At 52.4% G+C, this 20,816-nt stretch overlaps 1 pseudogene; it reads right to left on the bottom strand.

Annotated features, from left to right (window-relative positions):
• Positions 1-2,531: 2,531 nt before the first annotated feature.
• On the bottom strand, positions 2,532-5,758 carry LOC119357984 (annotated as a pseudogene).
• Between the last annotated feature and the right edge of the window lie 15,058 nt (positions 5,759-20,816).

Below are 20,816 nucleotides of genomic sequence, written 5' to 3' on the forward strand. Positions count from 1 at the left end.
CGGGAACCCTGCACACATCGTTTCGGGCTGTGAGCAAAACCCCGGCCGGATCTCCTTGCGGATGGAACCCGAATAGGCGATAAACCTAGACTAGAGACTTGTGTGGTTAGTCAGGTCGTGGTCTACACCCACGTCAGCTTTCGCTTGAAGTCTGTCGAGCACATGCCGTGTGCAGATGCCAAGTGGTGGAAACTTGTGTGAAGAAGTACACCACTTCAGGGTTATAAATGATCTATTCGAATAGCCGTGTCCGTGGTAAAGGACTTCTGGGTTGCCTGTACAGTTCATAGATAACTTGAAGTGGATACTCTAAAACTCGCAAGATAAGCGTGAGTGCTGTGGATGACCTTCTCGTAGGGAGACGGGAGCGGATCCATAGTGGTGTATTGTTATGGTGAATATGTGGACTCCTGTGCGCCACCTCAAAAGAGTTACTTGCATATGTAGTTCAGGATAGCCACTGAGTCAAAGCTGGCTTGCTGCAGTTAAACCCCACCATCCCTTTGTTGATACTGATGCATATGTAGTTAGTTCTGATGTAAGTCTTGCTGGGTACATTTGTACTCACGTTTGCTTAATTTATGTTTTATAGAGAGACTTCAGTCTCGCTAGTAGTTCCGCGTGGACTTCGATGTTTAGCTTGTTACCTCAGCTACGATCTTGTGCCCTCAGCAGGATCTTGTAGATAGTCAGGCTTCTCAGCCTTTTTCATTTGTAGTTGTCTGTACTCAAACAAGTTAAGCTTCCGCATGTATTTGTTGCTTGTATGCTCTGTATGTGGGGTCACGAGACCATGTTTGTAATACTTGGCTCCTCGGAGCCTAATGAATAAATACTTTGAGTTGTAGAGTTTTGTTGTGATGCCATGTTGTATTTGCACATATCGAGCATATTGTGTGTATGATTTGAAATGCTTGGTATGTGTGGGATCCGACAACCTAGTTGTCTATCCTTGGTAGCCTCTCTTATGGGGAAATGTAGTCTAGTGCTTCCACTAAGCCATGGTAGTCCGCTACAACCCGGTTTACCAGAGTCCTGCTAGCCCAGTTACTACTGCTCTGGAACACTTAGATTGGGCGGCATGTGATCCACTTGATTCCTGTGTTTGTCCCTTCGGGGAAATGCCACGCGGTGACTTCCGGAGTCCTGCTACAGCCCGGGTTCTCGGAGTCCTGTTAGCCCAGTTGCTACAACCCGGATTCACACGCTGATGACCGACACGTTCGATGTTGGTTCATGTATGCCTGTTCCCGTAAGTTAGCGCCACTTTGGGTTCACGACTAGTCATGTCGGCCCGGGTTCTCTGTCATGTGGATACTAGCGACACTATCATATACGTGAGCCAAAAGGCGCAAACGGTCCTGGGCCAGGTAAGGTGGCACCCGTGGGAATACCGTGCGTGAGGCCGCAAAGTGATATGATGTGTTACATGCTAGATTGGTGTGACTTAGGATCGGGGTCCTGACAGAAACCATCAGAAATAATCCTAGAGGAGAAGTTCCGCCACCGCAAGGCTCTATAGCCACTGAAAACCAAATCTAGATCCCGTTCCGGCACCCTGCCGGAGGGGGGAATCATCTCCGGTGGCCATCTTCATCATCCCGGCGGCCACCACAATGAGGAGGGAGTAGTCCACCCTCAGGGCTGAGGGTTTGTACCAGTAGCTATGTGCTTAATCTCTTTCTCCCGTGTTCTTGAGATGTCATGATCTTGATGTATCGCGGGCTTTGTTAATATAGTCGGATCATATGGTGTTTTCCCCTCTCTATCTTGTGATGAATTGAGTTTTATCTTTCAGATTTCGTTTTGTCGGATTGAATACTTTATTGGATTTGAGAGCACTTGATATATGTCTTGCAAATGAATACTCGTGGTGACAATGGGGTATTATTTTGATTCACTTGATATATGTTTTGGCACTCAACTCACGGATTCCCAAGGTGACATTGTGGTAATCTACGCATAGGGGTTGATGCACATTCTTGTCTTTGTTTCTCCGGTAGAAATATTGGGCCACTCTTTGAAGTTCTTTGTGTTGGATTGAATATTATGAATCTGATATTGCTTTGGTGTTATTTTAGTACGAAGTCTTGGTTAGATCGATCGGAAAGAATAGCTTCGTGTTATTTTAGTATGAACTCACTACTAGGAAAAACACTACCAGTAGCGTAGGTTTTTTGCATACTAGTAGCGCGTGCACTCGCGCTACTGCTACAGTGCTACAACTAAATTTTAGCAGTAGCGCGTTTTTTACCCCACACTATAGCTAAAAAAGTTACTAGTAGCGTGTTCCACCCCGCGCTACTGCTATTACGTACACACGCTACCAGTAATGAAATAGTAGTAGCGTTGGTAAACTACAAACGCTACTAGTATCCTATATACTAGTAGCGCCCAGTTTCCTCCCCACGCTACTAGTAACTTATTAGGAATTCCATTTTGTCACACAATTGTCGTATCTACCATCACACAATTTCTCATTGTAGCTAGCGGAAACTCATGTATAATTCCTATCACATAGTGTTGTGTGCCTAGTCAATGTGCGAAGCCTGCCCGGCCTGATCACGTGGCCTGCAGCTGCGGCGAAATACTCTGAGCAGCCTCGTGAGCCACACCTGACCGATGGCGGCCGCCGCCTTGAGTTGTGACGCCGTCACGTCCCTCACCCTGACCCTCAGCTCCAACAGGCCTCGATCGATGTCGTGCTCGTGCCTCACCACCAACGGACGGAGGAATCCATGGGCAGCCACGACACCATCCAGTCCATGAACCTCTCGACGACCATCAGCGTCGCCACCACAAGCCTGCATCATTACCAACAGAGATTTAGAAACTTCAGATTCTTCAGAAGAATGACATGGAAAAACAATGCGGTACATGTCAATGCCAATGTGCTACAATTTTTTTCTGAGATTCTTATTTAAGCCATAATGCACAACTTAACTATGCACTGAAGCAGCACATAGCTACTTCCATGACAAAAGATAATGCAAAAGATTAGAAGCAATTCTGTTGTGTTGGAAGCCCTAAAAATAAACATCACCTACGAAGCACATAAGGAGTTAGAGGCATAATTCTTTCGGTAATTTTCTATCTATCCATTTTTCTAAGTAGTCACTTCAATACCTTGATATCTTTCACGTTTTCAAAGATAACAAAGTCCACGAATCTACTGTTGGTAAAGCATAGTGACTATACAAACTGAAGCCTGAACATATATACCTGCCAGTTCACAGACTTGACAAATGAATTCTAAAGTTAATGGGATTTTCCTCTTTCCTGAAGAAATCATTTGGTCTGCTCTTTCTTGGTACTACCTAGAAGAATTAGAACTACAAAAAATGGCATCACTGAACAAGGGTAGGTAGACAAGGTCTATCTTTTGTCCTCAAGTGAGAATTTAATTTATTAAAAAAGACTAAAATTAGGTTTCATATATACACATAGTAGGAATTTACAGGAGAGTATAGCAGTAGCACCAAAACCAAAACAATAAGAATGACATCAAAACTGGAGATTCGGTAAAAAGAGTCATGTAAAAATGCTAACTGAGGACCGGATACTTACAGCTTTGCATAGCCCTTTAGACCAAATGCAAGGGCTTTGTCATAAAACCGTTGCACAAGCTTATGGGCAATAAGTCTGTCACATACCTACAAAACTAAAGTTAAATGAAAAAATACAATGATTCTAAGTGCTGAATTGGTGTTCCACTGACACAATGATGCTAAGTGCGGAGTTTGGAGTTGCTCTATGGAAGCAATTGGGTAAAGTTGGTTGTACAGAAGAGAAGCGTTGCCATTCTATCGAAATGATTTTGTTACGAATCAAAAGAGGAGGTTGAGAATTTGTAATACGATAGTTACTATATTATCACAAAACTGCCCACTACCCAAGGAATTAATATGAATACTACATGGCTTATTCTAATCTACAAACTCTATTTCCTAAAAAGGTACCGTCATGTTTCTAATGCTGGCACCAGTACCCACACTAGGAAAAGGGAGAACTGCAGTGTTTGTCCATTATAAACAACTGAAGAAACAAAGTAATAAACAGGATCACGGGAACAAACTTGCATATATAGTATTATTTGATAAAGTTTCTATGATTTAGGAAAACATTCTAAAAAGTGCATTAAGCAGACCTTTATAAATTCCTCAAAAGATAACTTCTTGGCCAAATCAGAACGTGTTACTCCTTGTTGCCACTTTGCCAGTAGCATTGGATGATGATTCCTGGAGGATATGCATAACAAATTTATTTGTGTAAGTCTAGACGTGTCATTGTACACAGATGTGCTTCCATTGTACAATACATTGCTCCATGGTTGAGTGCATAACACAACAAAATGGCACATAGACTAATGTAGCATCTACTGTAAAATAATTTAGTCCTGTCCTGTCATGCATTAGAATGGCATTTTTCAACTTCACTTCACAAAACCAAAAGGTGGCTGTTAGCTTTCATGAGATGACTAAATGGTTGTGATACGAGCCATTGCAGAGTCATTTTGTACACCAAAAAATTGAGTGGAAATGACAAACAGGTTATATATGGAAGACCATGATATGGTTCAACTCACATCAAACACATACATAATCTAAAGGAGCATTTTTCTGCAATAAAGATTGCACTTAAAAACATCTGTTATGACATTTTTTGTGCTAGCCAAGAACAATATTTACTTGACATCCTCCAACGTCTTTCCTGCTTTCATAGTGTAGCTCTGGCGTGGACGGAGTAACTTCAAGTTGGAATCAATTTCGCTTGAAGAGTTCAAGATGAGGCATGCCTCTTCCTTATTTGCAGTAGCAGATCCATAGCTCAAGATAACAGAAACATGAATACGGGCAGCGACAGCTGAACCGACCGGCGCAGCTCCCATGACTGAAGCCACCAATTTGTCAAGCCGGTTGAGATCCGTCTTCATCCCTAATTTCCCAAGCTTGCTGGCTGTGTTCTCCATTGCGGCATGCACAAACACCAGATCGAATTTGGACGCATCCTGGACATTCCCCTCTGCAAATCCCAGCAGAGTGAACGCCCGGTCGATTATTCTAGTGTCCTTAGAACTGCTGCCAGAACCTGACTGCGCGGCAAAATCCTACCGAAAACATGGAAGCCAAGATTCGCCGCGAATGAGCTAACACTGGGGCAATTGCTGACCATAGCAGCTCTCAGCCCCATGAACCTGAATGTTCAGCAGCAGAGTCATCCCTAGCATTTACAATGGATACACTGACAGTAATCAAAGCAAAAGATCACACACACATCGAACCTCTCGGATAGCTTGGGGACTACTAGCTCCTGTGGATCCACCTGGGCAATTTCCCCATCCTAACGTGAAACAAATACAATTAGCATCGCATACTCAAACCCTCTCTGCAACCACTTCGCCTGGACGCAAACCCGGAGAGCAGGATCACACCTTGGCAGGGTAGAGGGCATCGTACACATCAAGCAGCCGCGCCAGCTCGAGAATTGAGTCGCTGTTCCTGTCCCCTCCATCCTCTGGGTTGGGAGACAATATCAGAAGCCTCTCAGTTTAATGGGGGGGCAAGCAAAGCAGAGCAACCAAGCAGAGCGCGAGAGGGGGTGGGGGCGTATTGGTACCGTTGACCACGGGGGTGTGGACGGGGAGGAAGCCACAGGAGGCGAACGCGTCGAGCTGGCCCTTCCCCCCTCCGCCCCTGGCGAGCAGCGCCGCGTGGCTGGCGGCGTATAGCACCAGCGGCCGGCTCGACTTGTCCGCCATTGCTCCGCCGCGCCGACACACACTTCTTCCCCTTCCCCTTTCCCTTCTCGCTCCGTCGCCTTATTCCGGAGAAGAACCAGGAGGGGATCCGGCGGCAGAGGAGAGGAGAGGAGGTGGAGGGAATCTGGATCGAGGATGGATGCGGTGTGGGGTTGAACTAGGACGGTTGGTGGGGTGGGTAATGGATCGAGGGTGGTCCGGTGTGGGACTGACGGACTGTGCTAGCGGCAGTGCAGGGTGTCTCCCCGGCGCTACGGTTATCCCATTAGCAGTGGCGAAGGTTTACGACCCATGCTATTGTTATGGTTTGTCCGCGGGGCACGGTCGAGAATTATTTACCAGTAGCGTGCCTCAAAGAAACCAACGCTGCTGCTAAGCCATACCAGTAGCATGCTTTGTACCCAGCGCTACTGGTAATTACAAGTAGCATGGGGACACAAACAAACGCTACTGGTAAACTTCTATGTATAACCATTTTCCTAGTAGTGACTCTAGGATAGATTGATCGGAAAGAATAGCTTTGAGGTGGTTTCGTACCCTACAAACAATTCCGTCTTATGTTCTCCGCTAGATAGGAACTTTGGAGTGATTCTTCGTTGCACGTCGAGGGACGGTTATATGATCCAATTATATTAGCATTGTTGAGAGAATGCACTAGTGAAAGTACGGACCCTAGGCCTCATTTTCAAGCATTGCAATACCGTTTTTGTGCCCGTTTACTATTTGCTACCTTGATGTTTTTTATTTATTCATATTATAAAAATATGTTTCTACCATCCATATTACACTTTTATCACCATCTCTTCGCCGAACTAGTGCACCTATACAATTTGCCATTGTATTGGGTGTGTTGGGGACACAAGAGATTTCTTGTATTTGGTTGCAGGGTCATTTGAGAGAGACCATCTTCATCCTACACCTCTCACAGATTGATTAACCTTAGGCCATCCACTTGAGGGATAATTGCTATTGTCCTACAAAACTCTCTGCTTGGAGGCCGAACACGTGTCTACAAGAATAAAGTTGCGTAGTAGACATCAAGCTCTTTTCTGGCGCCGTTGCCGGGGAGGTTAGGTAAGCAGCACTCACATCCCATCAACGAAGCTCTTTTCTGGCGCCGTTGCCGGGGAGGTGAGTGCTTGAAGGTATATCTTTAGATCTTGCAATCGAATCTTTTAGTTTCTTGTTTTATCACTAGTTTGGTTTATAAAAGAAAACTACAAAAAATGGAATTGAGGTTGCATCATATTATTGATCATCTTTATAATATCTTTCTTAAAAATGATGGATCGGAAAATTGTGCTCAATTGTTAGAAGAAGAAGTCAATAAAATGGTTGACACAAATTATTTGAATGATGAGCATGATTGCAATGTTGTTAGTATGAATTATTTGAATATCCAAAATGCTAATGATGATTGCACAAGTCATGACAAAAATGTTTCTTATAAGCATGTCAATTTTTGTGGAGTGCATGAAGTTTGTGAAGACGTGCCTTATAGGGAAGATAGATTTTGCAAGAAGCATAAACATGATAGAACCAATTCTTTGCTCAAAGTGATAGATAATTTTGCTACAAAATTATGTTCTCTTTGTCCTATTACTTGTGTACTTTGAAATAAGGTTGGTCATCTTAATTTCCAATGCATGTTTTTTCATGATCGAATCGTGTCCAAATATTGCAATAACTTGATCACCCTTGAACTTTATAATGAGATTTTTCTATTTTTGGGGAGTGAAGAATTGACACATAAAAATAGTTGGTTTGAAGTATTCATTCTCACAAATGACATTGAAACTAAACTAAAGAATATCTATATGTTTTGCACGGTAAATTGCAATGAAAATGCTTATATTGCCAACTATAGAAAGATGGGAAAACCAATAGAATATAAAAGGAATACTAACAAAAGGGTAAAGATTTCCACTTTCTCTCCTATTGTCTCTCATGATGGACTAGGTAAGGAGGAGCAGCTTCCTATCCAATAAATCTCTTCAACAAGAAGCTTGAAAAAATTAATTAACCCCACACATGATGTGGTGAAGAAGAAGAAAAGAAGAAGAAAGAATAGAGGTGAAAAGGTATCTCTCCCAAATAGTGTTGTTCCTATTATTGTTGTGCCTCAAGAAAATGAATCAAAAATAATTGTGGAGGATGATGCACTTGATGATGATGTTGCTTCTGTGTCTTATGGCACAATGTCCGAGAGCACTATTGATGATGATTTTGTTATGCCCATTGCTTGTTGTGATGATTATGATTGGGAAGATAATGATACTTCTTATAATCTTGGAAATCTTTTTGGCACCAACTTGGGAAATTATGATGATGACAATTACTATACCATTGGTGCTATTCATACTATTAATGATGAGAATGATTATGCTTATGATATGCCAAGCCACAAGCTTGGGGATGATATGTTTGATGAGAATGACATGTTTGAGAATTTATTTGCTGCAATTAATGTTTGTCCCAAGCTTGGGGGTGCTATGCTTAATGGAGAAGATCTTTTTAGCCCCCTTACTTTGAATAATCAAATTTGCTATGATGATTGCATGCCTCCTACTTATGATGACTATTGTGATGATACTTATGTTATAAAAAGTAGTGATAATTATTCTCACAATTTTGATTATCCTTTTACTGAACATTACTCTCTTAATGTGGGAACAATTTTGTCGGAGTAATGGGCCACGGGTAGGCTAACCCGAGGCCCAAAACCTTTCAAGACATCGGGGCTGACTGCGCCCCTCAAGACAATAGATGCAGAGCCGCCTTCTGGAGGACGACTGAAGGAACAGTCGGCTGCCCGCATGCATCCGAGTCCTAGAGGCGAGGTCAAGACCGGCCGACTCCGCCTGGCGGCTTTCGGAGAAGCCAGCCACGGGGAGTCGGCCCACGGCACCAACAAATCCTATGCCCTCATCAGGGGGGATGGGACAGGGAGTGGCAACAGTGAAGCCCACTCCCTCCCCTTTTCCAGGAGATGGCTAGGCCACAGTGCGCTGTACCAACGGAGATCTCCGTCTGGCGTGGCACTATTGCCATGCCATCCCTGACATCAGCAACAGCGGGCGGAGTCCTGAGCCCACGACGGCCTGACGGTACGGTCCACGGATGACGGGCCCTACCAGTCAGCGAGAGTCTGGAAGACGGCAAGGGCGCCACCAGTCGGACCCGTAGGAAGCCGCCCCCCGCGAGTCGGCCTGCCCCTCCCACGGGTTCCCCACACCATTGACCAGACAAGACGTGGAGTGGCTATAGTGATCACCCGCAAGCGGCGGGACTGTAGCCACGACCCCATGACCAAGCCTGCGTCATTAGAGGCACGGCTACAGTAATCAGCAGCCGGCAAGATCCGCAAGCGGCGGGTATGGCTTGTCGGCTCCGTACCAGACCAGTCGGCGGGGCCCACCAATCAGTGGGCCCCAGCAGTCGGCAGAAGGGCCGGCAGGCAGAGAGACCGACGGCTGGGCCCTGCGCCCAGAGAGTTTACCATTGTACCCCTGGGGGGGTAGGCCTATATAAACCCCCCAGGGCACCCATGGAAAGGGGTTCCGATCCATTAGAACTAGACAGAACACCTAGGGGGGGGGAAGAGCTGACCCTGCCTTCTCTTACCTTCAGCATACAGCTCGAGGAGCGCCCTTGTATTCACTTCGCCTTAGTGATCATGCGGAAATCCCGTAGAGCAGGACTAGGGGTGTTATCTCCTAGGAGAGCCCCGAACCTGGGTAAAGTACACCGGCATTCGTGTCTACGCCTTATCCCGTTTCCAGGCACCGACGATGTTCTACTCGCCCCCACCATGATAAGCCATCTGTTGGCATATGTCACACCCAACCCCTGGCATTTGGCACCCACCGTGGGGCTTGGTGCACCGTCGTCGGAGACCTGTTCTGGACGGGAACCCTTTTCCTCCCTAGCGAGCGCAGCCAGCCCGGCACGCCAGACGGAGTCTGCGCCGACGCGCTGCATGGCGTTGAAATCGCCTGCGCGGCCGGTTGCCTCACCGATCTTGTTGGTGAGGTCCGCCTCTCTGACGAGCCCGCATCCGATGCGGGCACAGGCGGCCCCGAGAGCCTCCTCGCGGGCCTCCTTGATCAACTCCACATCGCCAGCGAGCCAGCTGGGGACTTGGAGTCCGTAGGCTCCACTGATCCGATGTTGGTCGACTCCGACACCGCGTCGCTTGACACGTTCCCTACCAACATGGTAGTCTACGAAGAGCCGCTCCCTTGCACGGAGATCGGCGGAAGCACTGTCACGGAAGTGCTTGTCATTGATCATGGCGAGCACTCTGGCGGGGGTGATTATGACCCGCTCAACACGGCGCTGCAAGACCTGGCAGCGCCCATTCCCGAAGACACCGACGCCGAGACGCTGGAGGCGCGCCGCCTTTAGCTAGTCGAAGGCGCCAAAAAGCTGGCCAGCATGAGACGCTTATCAGAGGCCTACCAGCGCAAGATGGACCGCGCTGTGGGCGGCACGCCGACTCCGGCTAGGCCTAGCCGCCTTGGCGCGGTCCAGCAGCGCGGCATGGCCATCGCCGACCTGTTCGGGGAAAATTGCCCCGTTTATGCCACGCCTGCGGAGAACATTCGAGCCGCCCAGGCGGCGGCAAACGAGCTGGACAAGTTCGAGGGCGAAGAGAGTCGCTTGATGACGGAGCACGTCCAGCGACTCCTTGACGCGGCTGCGGAGCAGAACGAGGCCGACTGCCGCACTGATGCGCCGCACCGACAGAATGAAAACCTGCCTCCCCGCCGAGACCAAGGCGCGACGTCTTGGACACCGACTGGTGGCGTCCGTGGAAGAAAAGACAAGGAGATGACTGTCCGCCTCCTCCCCTCGTAGGGAAAGGCGAGTCTCCCCGCCGCCTGTTGATCACCCGATGCTCGGCGACCGCCTTGGCCGCCGAGAGGGAGTCGGAGAGAATGACGCCCGCCACTAGATCGACCGTCTCCACCGATCCCTGGCGCTTGAAGAAGAAGAAGAGTTGGGTCCGCGGTGTTTCGCCCCCCGCATCCGAGACGAGCCCTTCCCCAAAGGGTTCACGCTCCCTAGAGACATACCCAAATACACCAGCTCCGTGAAGCCAGAAGACTGGCTGGTCGACTACTCCACGACCGTCAGCATAGCAAACGGCAACAAGCGTGTTGCCGTGAAGTACGTTCCGCTCATGCTCCAGGGCATGACCCGGACGTGGCTGAATAGCTTAAGGCCCCGCAGCATCAACAGTTGGGTCGACTTCACCGACGCCTTCGTCCGCAACTTCACCAGCACGTACAAGCGGCCTCCCAAACCTCGTCAGCTCTCCTTGTGCGTGCAGGGCCCCAACGAGTCAACTCGCGACTACCTCACGCGTTGGGCCGAGCTCCGCAACTCCTGCGAGGGCGTGCATGAGGTGCATGCTATTGAGTACTTCACTACAGGATGCCAAGAGGGCACCCTCCTCAAGCACAAGCTTCTCTGCGATGAGCCGGAAACCCTCGACGAGCTGCTGATCATAGCAGACAAATATGCCACGGCCGACTCGTCCATGAAGACGAAGATTCAAGTTAGTGCGACGGGCAAGGTGGCTCCTCAGGCTCGTCGAACCCCGGCCGGAGACACTAGTCGACGTCAACAGCAGAACGACCACAAGCGCAAAGCCCCACAGCCGACTTCCACCAGTCGGTAGGTGGCGACAGTCGAAGACCAACAGCCAGAAGGGCAGCCTCCGCCCAAATGACACAAGGGCGGCAAGCCCAACTTGTAGCCAGCTTTCTCATATGAGCAGACTTTGGATGGACCCTGCAAATTCCACAATGGTGCGAAGCCGTCCAACCACACCACTCGCAAGTGCCACTGGCTCACCAAGATCGCCAAGGGAGACAGTCTTTTGCCTCCCCCACCTGCTGGGCATCCGCCTCCTCCTCCGTCCCAGCAGTCGGCAGTCAGACCAGTCGGCGTGATACAAAACTAGTACCCAGAAGAGCATGGAGCCTATGTCGTGTTCACTAGCATGGCCGATGATCAACGCAGCAGGCGGCTGCAGCAGCAGGAGGTGAATGCAGTAGCATCTGACACACCGGAGTTCATGCATTGGTCTGAAAAGCCCATCAGCTGGAGCAGAGCTGACCACCCGGAAGTAATGCCCAAACCCGGCTCCTACGCCTTGGTTTTGGACGCCACCTTTGCCACAGACAAGCAAGCTGCCCGCTTCTCCAGAGTCCTGATAGACGGCGGCAGCAGCATCAACATCCTGTACAAGGACATCATGGAGAAATTAGGAATCAGACAGAGGCAGCTTCAGTCCAGCCGGACAGTGTTCCATGGCATAGTTCTCGGCCTTTCCTGCTCACCAATCGGCAAGATCTTGATTGACGTCCTCTTCGGAGACAAAGATCATTTCCCCCAAGAGTCAATTTGGTTCGAAGTGGTGGACCTGGAGAGCCCATACCATGCGCTGCTTGGCCGGCTTGCCCTGGCCAAGTTCATGATTGTCCCCCACTATGCCTACCTCAAGATGAAGAGGCCGAGTTCCAAAGGGATTCTGACCATAACTGGCGACTACAAGAAGTCGTCCGCCTGCGCATCAGAGAGTAGTTGGCTGGCCGAGTCCCTCGTGATCGCAACTGAGAAGCGGCTACTTGACCGGGTTGTGGCGATGGCAAGCAAACAGCTAGAGATGTCACCCGATCCCAGGGAGTTGGAAGCTGAGGGCTCGTTCAAGCCAGCCAAAGAAACAAAGAATATACCTTTGGACCCAGAGCACCCAGAGAGGTACGCTGTCGTAGGCGCCAACCTCGACAGAAAATAGCAAGGCGAGCTCGTCGATTTCCTCCGTGAGAATCGGGACATCTTCGCATGGTCCCCCAAAGACATGCCAGGTGTCCCGACGGATTTCGCCGAGCACAAATTGCACGTCCGATCTGATGCCAAGCCAGTCAGGCAGCCTTTGCGCCGCCTGTCAGAAGAGAAGAGAAGAGTTGTTGGAGAAGAGATAGCCCGGCTGCTTGCTACCGGCTTCATCATGGAAGTGTTCTTTCCAGAATGGCTAGCCAACCCGGTCCTGGTACTGAAGAAGAACAAGCAATGGCAAATGTGTATTGACTACACTAGCCTCAACAAAGCATGCCCCAAGGACCCGTTCGCTTTGCCAAGAATCGACCAAGTGATAGACTCCACAGCCAGATGCGAGCTATTGAGTTTCTTGGATGCATATTCGGGGTATCACCAGATCAAGTTGAACTCGGCCGATAGGCTAAAGACTGCCTTCATCACGCTGTTTGGAGCCTTCTGCTACTTGACCATGATGTTCGGCTTGAGGAACGTCGGGGCCACCTTCCAACGTTGCATGCAGAAGTGCCTCCTCAAGCAACTCGGCAGAAATGCTCATGTTTACGTGGACGATGTGGTAGTAAAGACGGAGAAGCGTGGAACGCTGCTGGAAGATCTCAAGGAGACCTTTGAGAACTTGCGCCGATTTCAGATCAAGCTCAATCCGGAGAAATGCGTCTTCGGAGTACCAGCCGACCAGCTCCTTGGCTTCCTGGTCTCCGAACGCGGCATAGAGTGCAACCCTGTGAAGATCAAGGCTATTGAGAGGATGGAGGTACCCAGCCGACTGCTGGACGTACAAAAGTTCACCGGCTGTTTGGCACCCATCAGCCAATTCATCAGTCATCTGGGCGAGAAGGCTCTTCCCCTGTACCAACTCATGAAGAAGACCACTTTTTTCGAGTGGAACCACAAGGCGGGCGAAGCTTTTCTCCAACTAAAGAAGATGTTAACTGCTCCACCTGTCCTGGCGGCTCTGACTCCTAAGGAACCCATGCTCCTCTACATCGCTGCCACCAGCCGAGTAGTCAGCACAGTCATCGTGGTAGAGCGCAAGGAGGAAGGCAAGGCGCTACCAGTCCAGAGACCGGTATATTACTTAAGTGAAGTACCGTTGACCTCCAAGCAGAACTACCCCCACTACCAGAAGATGTGCTACGGCGTGCACTTTACCGCCAAGAAATTAAAGCCTTACTTCCAAGAACATCCAATCACTGTGGTTTGCACGGCTCCGCTAGCCAAGATCATCGACAGCCGGGATGCTTCAGGATGAGTGGCCAAATGGGCCATAGATTTGGCCCCCTACACCATCTACTACCAGCCTCGCACCACCATCAAATCGCAAGCGCTAGCCGACTTCCTCGTCGACTGGGCCAAAACCCAGTATCTGCCGCCAGCGCCCGACTCCTCCCATTGGCGAATGCATTTCGACGGCTCCAAGATGCGCATCGGCTTGGGAGCCGGCATCGTCCTCACCTCTCCCAAAGGCGACAAGCTCAAATATGTGCTGCAAATCCATTTTGCCGCCTCCAACAACGTCGCCGAATACGAGGCACTCATTCACGGGCTCCGGCTAGCCAAAGAGCTCGACATTCGCCGGATCCTGTGCTATGGTGACTTCGACTTTGTGGTCCAGCAGTCATCAGGCGATTGGGATGCGAAAGACGCAAACATGGCGAGCTACCGCTTCCTCGTACAACAACTCAGTGGATATTTTTAGGGGTGCGAGTTTCTCCATGTACCAAGAAACGACAACGACCAAGCAGACGCCCTGGCGCGAATCGGCTCCACCCATCAAGCGATACCGTCCGGCGTCGCCCTCCAGCGCCTCCTCAAGCCGTCTGTCAAGCCATCGCCAGAGTTAGACTCTATCTTCATACCGGCTCCTCTTGAAGTAGTTGGATCCGACTCAAGAGCCCCCGCAGACGGCGCGAGTATTCCGGCGGACAGCGCGGGGATCATGGCAGTCGCACCCGGCCCGGGGACTGTGGCGGTTGGCCCGGAGACTTCAGAACCCGGCCCTGGGACTGCACCAATCCGCCCCGGGACTTCATCGACACAGCAAGCGGCTACCGACTCCAACCCGCCACCTCCCGGCCCAGCCGCCCTCGTCCAAGTCGCAGTCTTGACTGTTGCAGAAATTGCAGCACCTTCATGGGCCCAGCCCATCCTCAAATTCCTGGTGAACAAAGAGCTGCCAACTGATGAGATCTCGGCTCAGCAAGTGCAACGCCGGGCGGCATCACACACCATAGTCAACAAAGAACTCATAAGGCGCAGTATCACTAGTGTCTACCAGCGCTGCGTGGAGCCGGAGCAAGGCCAAGCAATTCTCAAGGACATCCATCAAGGCGAGTGTGGCCACCATGCGGCTTCAAGAGCACTCATCGCCAAAGCCTTCCGCCATGGTTTCTTCTGGCTGACTGCTCTTGAAGACGCCAAGGCCTTGGTCCAAAAATGCAAGGGGCGCCAGAAGTTCCGCTCCAAGCCTCATCAGCCGGCTTCTGCACTCAAGACTATTCCCATTGCCTGGCCCTTTGCTGTTTGGGGCCTGGACATGGTAGGACCATTCAAGACGGCACGAGGCGGTTTGACTCACTTACTTGTCACAGTGGACAAGTTCACCAAGTGGATAGAAGCAAAACCAATCAAGAAGTTGAATGGTCCAACTGATGTGACCTTCATCTCCGACATCACAACTCGGTATGGCATACCGCACAACATCATCACCGACAACGGCACAAACTTTGCCAAAGGTGCCTTGGCCCGTTTCTGCGCAACGCAAGGCATCCGACTGGACTTAGCATCCATTGCCCATCCGCAATCCAACGGCCAGGTAGAGCGAGCAAATGGCCTAATCCTGTCCGGCATCAAGCCTCGACTGGTCGAGCCTCTGGAGCGTTCGGCAGGCTGCTGGCTTGACGAGTTGCCAGCCATCCTCTGGAGCCTGCGCATGACTCCAAACAAGTCAACCGGCTTCACACCCTTCTTCCTCGTCTACGGTGCCGAAGCCGTCATCCCAATGGACATAGACTTCGGCTCCCCTTGAATCACCATGTACACCGAAGAGGAAGCAGAAGAAGCACGTCAAGACGGCGTCGATCTGCTGGAAGAGGGCCGGCTGCTGGCACTCAGCCTACGCTGATACTACAACCGGAAGGTCAAGCCGCAATCTTTCCAAGATGGAGACCTTGTGCTCCGGCTAATTCAGCGAACAGCCGGCCAGCACAAGCTCTCAGCACCTTGGGAAGGCCCTTTTATCATCAGCAAAGTTTTGGGCAACGACTCCTACTACCTGATCAATGCTCAGAAGCCCCGAGCACGCAAGAGGGACGAATCTGGCAAAGAGACGGAGCGACCATGGAATGCAAACCTCCTCCGAAGATTTTACAGTTAATGCAGTATGTACCATGCTACCTTTTGTATTAAAGTACGAAGACCTCGGCCCCCTCGAGAAGAGCTCGGGGACTGCCCTCTTTTATTGATATGATAAGAGTTATGCCTATGAGTATGTTATTCTTTGTTATACCGCTTGGCACCGGGTTCGACTAGTTGGCCCGGGGACTTGCCGTCTTGAACTATGAAATGACTTCCTACAGCCAGACAAGTAGTGTGTGTGGCACTTAAGCCATCTCCTGTTAGAAGCCGCAGATCGCAGAGCGACTGTCTGGTGAGTAGGAGTAAGGTAGAATGGGTGCCCATATAAAAATGGCTAAGGACTCAAAGCATGTACATAGTTTAAGCCGGTTTCCAGCCTTTTACAACCGACTATCGAGCAGCCGGCATGCCGTTTTCTAAATTAACTTGCTAAAAACTCTAAACGGCTAAAGTACTTGCCTTCCCAAAGAAGCCAAGTACTTGATCCAGTAGCAGTCCGTAGAGCGGCTGTCCGACTGGCAAGACGGCAACCAAGGGAAGGCGGCAAAGGAAAAAGCCAAAGAGCAATAAGCAAGAAGAGATAGAACGCGGATAAATATTTACATAGAAAAGGCCCTTGGCTGAATCCTTAAACAGAAGCTCAAGATACACCCGTGGGTGGAATTGTGCAAAATAACAAGTTCAGTGAGACTACTAAGTAGATAAAAACAAAGATAAAGTGGAAGCCTAGGAAGACGCGGACGGACTCGGAGGAACGGAGGGGTGGGCGGTGCCAGTTGCCGGGGTGGTCGGCTAGTTGGTCTCCGTTTGATCACCTCTGGCGGCAGCTGGCTCGGTTGGGCACGGCTCGTTGCTAGAGGCGCGGTCGAGCTGGGGCTGGCCGTCTGCCCCGACCTCTGGCGCCTCCTCCTCATCTCCTTCCTCCTCCTCGCCTTCTTCTTCACCACTAGAGTCGATCACCTCCGCCGAGTCCTCGCCGTCATCCGGGTTCAGCCCGAACCACTCCGGTGGCGCCCCCTCGCCGTTCTCAGTCCACTCTGGGACGAAGATGCTGGTGTCGGTGTACTCGGCGATCGACGTGGCGCGCTTAACGAGATCATCTTCCACGGCTGCCAGCTCCGCCTAAGCTTCCGGCCGGAACGTGGCTAGCTGGGCTAGACTCAGCCCAGGATACCATGCCTTGGCGAATTCTAAGGCCCGACGTGCTCCAGCCTGGGCCTAAGAATCCTTCCAGGCCTCAAGGCGGCTGGCTGCTACCTCCAGCCAGTCGGTAGTCCGACTAGGGGTGCACGGTACCTGCATATCCGGCCACAGGGCGGCAATCTCCTGGGCACCGACGCGTTGAAGCTGGCGCAGCATCCGGTGGGCCGGCCGAAGGCGGGCCTCGATGCTCAGGATATGCTCTCCAAGAGTTTGGGGGGCGTTGGCGGCAATCTTCGTGCCGTCCACCCTCTGCCCTTCACGACCAGCCTCGATGGCTTGATTGGCGGCGTCCGAATGGCCGGGGAAGAAGTCTGCCAAGGAAGAAGAACGAAGAACAAGGTTAAAGATTAGAGGCCGACTCAACTAGCAGTCGGCAGCTTAGAAAATTAAAATGAGGGGAAGCTCACCGTCGATGAGATCTTCGATCGCATGGAAGCCGGAGACCAGCGTCGTCTCTGTGTCGGTCCAGGAGGAGCGCTCGGACGTGAATTCGGAAAGGAGAGCGGTCTCCTTGTCCTCCGCCTCCTTCTGGGCCTTCTGGAGCAGCTCCTTCTGCTCCGCCAACTGCGTAGCCAGCCGGTCGCGCTCCTCCGTCAGCCGGCCGCACTCCTCCTCCTTGACACGCAGCGCGGCATTAGCCTCGCCCAGCTGCTGCTGGAGGGCGGCGTTGGCCTCTGAAGAAGAAGAGGGAGGGGTGTCAGTCATCAACAAGGAAGAAAGGCTGCCAGGGAGATCCAGCCCGACTGCTCAGCAGTCGGCCCGAATCTCGGGGACTACTGCCCGGGGGTGCGCCAGCGCGCCCCCGCAGAGAAGGAAGAGGACTCACCCCGGCTGTCCGACAAGTCGGCGGTCCGCTTGGCCAGCTCCTCAACATTGGCGTTGAAGGTGGTCACGCGAAGATTGTGGTAATCCTACATCAAAATTCCAGACAAAGTGTTGGTACTTGGAACTCACCGATTAGAGTTCCGAGCCGCCTGCTCAGCAGCCGGCCCGAAACTCGGGGACTACACCCAGTGGGTGCGCTGGCGCGCCCCCACAAAGAAAAACAAAAACAAAAAGGAAGGACACATACCCGGATGGCTATTCGCGACGCCAGATACGCCTTGGTGCATTCCTTGATGGCATCATCCTCGGCTCGGAGCTTGGCTTGGACGTCCAAGAGCGCCCGGTTCAACAGGCCTGTCCCGCCTCCCCGCACCCACCCAGTGGGCACGGCGCTCGACACCTCGGTGTCCGGGATCGTGGAGCTTGTGGCGCCAGTGTCCAGAGGGCGCGGCGCCAAGGCCGCCTTCGCGAGGCGACGGCGTGTCGGTGTGCCGACCTCGAGAGCCAGGCCCGCCGCCACAACGCCTTCAGTTGGCGGCACCGGCGGGTCCACCGGCTGCCCGCCTGGCGCGCTTCCGGAGAGCGGCGGTGGAGGCACAATTATGTCCGGCATGGCGGTGTCGTCGGTGTCCCTCTCCATGACCGGGTTCTCGTCGCCGACTTCCCCAGTCTGCGCCGTGAACTCCGGTGGTGGCGGCGCAGAGTTCAGGGGGACTACAAACACCGCCAACTGGACCAATCCGCCAGGTGGTGGAGGAGGTCTCCACTGACTTTAAGATGGAGCCGGCGGCCGACTTCTCAAGAGAGAGCGGGGCCCTAAAGTCGAGAAAATAAAGAAAAGGGATTTCAGACAGAGTCAACGAAGAAATGTGAAGGTGCAAAGGGAGGTAGCACTTACGCCGAAATCAGCTGTGGCGTCTTCACCACCTTGCGAAAGCGGTTGGCCTTTGCGGCCGCTTCATCCCGCTTGGTCGCCGCGGCTGAGCCCTTGGGCTTCTTCGACCGGCTGCCGAACAGGCTCGTCCCAGCCCTACGCTTCTTGGCGCCGCCTTGAGCGTCCGGCGCGGCGGACGAGCTCGCGCCCGGCTGGCCGGCTCCTGGCTGGTGGCGCGGGGCGACCTCCTCATCATTGTCAGGCCAGTCCACGAGACTGGCCCCAAGTCTCGGGCCACCCGCTGCGCCGCTTCCTCCCTCGGCATCGTCCTCCAGAGCCGCCGCCCCCAAGTCGGGGTCATCAACATCGCTCTCCGCTCGGCCGGGGAGGAATTCGCGGTTCGGCCCCACGGTGCCGGCTGCTGGCTGGAGGAGGGGGTTCTGACCAAAGCCGACTGGTCAGATCAGACAAGACGGACTCGGCAGCAAAGAAGTGAGGAGAGTCGAAGAAAAAGAGAAAATGAAAACGACTCACCAGAGGCGGAGGGGCGGCACGTGAATACGGCTCCTTGCCGAACTGCCACTCTTCTTTGAGGTCGCAACTCGCCAGATAATTCACCATATAGGCTACCTCCTCGTGAGGCATCTCCTTGGTGCACATCCGACTCGGGTCCCGGTGCCCGCTCATCTGACAGATCATGTGGGGGTGACTTTGGAGTGGGAGCACTCGGCGCGCCACGAAGGCGGCCAGCAAATCCGGCCCGGTCAGGCCCTCCGACTGCGTCAGCACTCGGAGTCGCGCAACAGCGCCGACTCCTGCGGGTGTCAACGTCCTTGCCCGATGCGACCAGTTGGGCTGCCTCCCCGCTAGCAGATTGACCCAATCACCCTCTGTGGAGACGTTCTTCACGTAGAAGTACGACCGCTACCACATCTTCACCGACTTGATCAGCTTGATGGAGGGAAACAGGTTGTCAGCCCCCGACCTCCGCACGGCGATGAACGCGCCGCACTGAGCCTGCACGCCCGCGGCTTGGGTGCCGAGCTTGGAGTAGAAGAACTCCCCCAGAGCTCAATAGTGGGGAGAATGCCGAGGAAGCCTTCGCACAAGGTGACGAAGGCGGACAGTAGCACCACCGTGTTGGGGGTGAGGTGGTGCGGCCGGAGTCCGTAGAGCTCAAGGAAAGAGCAGAAGAAGCCGCTTGCCGGTAGGCCCAGGCCGCGTAGGTAGTGTGAGCGTAAGACGACCCGCTCGCCCTCCTGCGGCGCCGGAGAAATTTTCCCCCTCCGCGCGAGGCGGACCCACACGAGGTCCTCGCGGGCAACCGACGCGTCTTGCAGAGGAAATCTACGTGATCGTCGTGGACCTCCGAACCGTCCCAGGTGCCGAAGTGCGCCGTCGGGGGCGTGACGGTGGAGGAAGAGCTCATCGTGAGCAGACCACCATAGCGCTCGACGTAGCTTGAGGTGCGGTGCAGAGAAGAAGAAGAAGAAGCAATGAGGAGAAGGGATGCGCGTGCTCCACCGCTCCCCCTCCTCCCCCTACATATAGCCTCATGGGCTGCGAAGCCAAGGGGGCGGTTATGGGATCTACTGTGCCCACTACCCCACGCCCCCACGTTTATCGCACAAAGTTACTATGCGTAGTAACTCCTGGGAACCTCAACTGCCCCCCTGGCCGCAGTGGATCCGCTCGCGTGCCGAGGCGCGGTAGTGGCGGGCCCCGCCTGTAGGCATGTCCCGTCGCGTGTATGGGTAGGCAGGCTGGCCTGGCCGCTAGTTGCCACATGGCGGGCCCGAAACGGGTGGCGGCCAGGAAGCTTAGCTGGTACGCCACAGAGTTCCTGCCGGGGCATTTGAAAGTTTTGGACGAGTCAAATCGGGCGAATCCGACTCCTACCAGTCGGCCCGGCAGAATCGAACGAGGTTTCCACCTCAAATACTCAGAGAA

This window comes from Triticum dicoccoides, chromosome 2A, assembly GCF_002162155.2.
Source record: "Triticum dicoccoides isolate Atlit2015 ecotype Zavitan chromosome 2A, WEW_v2.0, whole genome shotgun sequence".
Lineage (NCBI taxonomy): Eukaryota > Viridiplantae > Streptophyta > Magnoliopsida > Poales > Poaceae > Triticum > Triticum dicoccoides.